We start from the raw sequence: 1,086 nt of genomic DNA on the forward strand, positions 1-1,086 counted from the left end.
TGGTGCCCACGGTGGGGGGGGCGGGGCGGGGGGACGAGCCTGGGGCATCGAGCATCGCTCTCCAGCTTCCAAGCCAAGGAGACTTGTTTTCTCCGTCGAGCTGAGCTGAAGACTTTTTTCCCCATGTTTATTTGAAATTTCATTTTTACAGACGAGGCAGGGAAGAACGAGAGGCGCTTCCCTCCCTGCCCCTCCCAGGAGAATCCCAGAACCGCTTCGTCTGGGCAGAGCGTGGCCCGGCTCCCTGGCCGCCGGGGCCCCCGCACTCACGCACAGACCGGGTCCCTTGCAATATAGATCCCGATGATGGGTTTGGCACAGCTGAGCCCTTACGGAGCCGGCGCAGGGTCCTCTGGAGACCCTCTTTGATCTGCGGTGAGTGAAATCGATTAACACAGCAGGTCAGTGTCTCTTATTGAGCACCAGCTGTGTACCTCGCTCAGCCCGGGGCTCAGACATGTTCTCCCACCGTCCCGGCTGCGCTGGGCCTCCTCGTAGCTCCCCTGCCTCCAGCTTGTCCCGCTGTAGGCCGGACCAGGGCCACCCTCCAGGGATTGCTGCTGCCCAGACGCCTGAGCCTGGCGTGCGAGGCCCTCCTAGGCCAATGTCACCCCATAACCAGCCCTTCATCTATTCAATTGTTTGTTCCATCTGCAGACACTCGCGAGGCATCTTCCGTGTGCCAGCCTTGAGGAGTACAGAACCATAGGCTTAGAAGACCCGACCTCCTGCTCTCCCACCACACTGGGCCCAGGCTAGCCAGGTATCTCCAGGTGACCTCTGGAGGCCACGCCCCCTCCTTGGCCTGTAGATGGCCATAAGGGAGCTTCCCCTGTGGCCCAAGGGCAGGCTCTCAGGAATGGTGTCTGCAGAGCCCTCAGCCGGGGCCTGCTCACCATGGACCACCCCAGAGTTCACCTGCCTCTGGTGCCACTCCCTGGGCCCACCTGTCATGCCTGAGCAATTGGAAGGTGACCCCAACTCCCTTCAGCGCCAGGCTCCCCCTAGGAAGCCCCGTCGGCCATGCCGGCCCTTGGCGCCTCCCGGAGGCGGTTCCCGGTGAAGTGTCACGGGGCAGTCACTCTC

At 62.5% G+C, this 1,086-nt stretch overlaps 1 protein-coding gene across 2 annotated transcripts in view; it reads left to right on the top strand.

Moving 5' to 3' along the window:
• The window catches only part of LOC120582742 (uncharacterized), a 4,616-nt gene extending 3,852 nt beyond the window's left edge, over positions 1 to 764 (top strand). For both annotated transcript variants that reach the window (XR_005647620.1, XM_039838045.1), the window contains exons 2-3: positions 152 to 375; positions 658 to 764. The gene's annotated coding sequence lies outside the window, so the exon portion shown is untranslated. The remainder of the gene's footprint in view (positions 1 to 151; positions 376 to 657) is intronic.
• The last annotated feature ends 322 nt before the right edge of the window (positions 765 to 1,086 follow it).

The sequence above is a fragment of the Pteropus medius genome, unplaced genomic scaffold (genome assembly GCF_902729225.1).
Source record: "Pteropus medius unplaced genomic scaffold, Ma_sr-lr_union100, whole genome shotgun sequence".
Classification (NCBI taxonomy): domain Eukaryota; kingdom Metazoa; phylum Chordata; class Mammalia; order Chiroptera; family Pteropodidae; genus Pteropus; species Pteropus medius.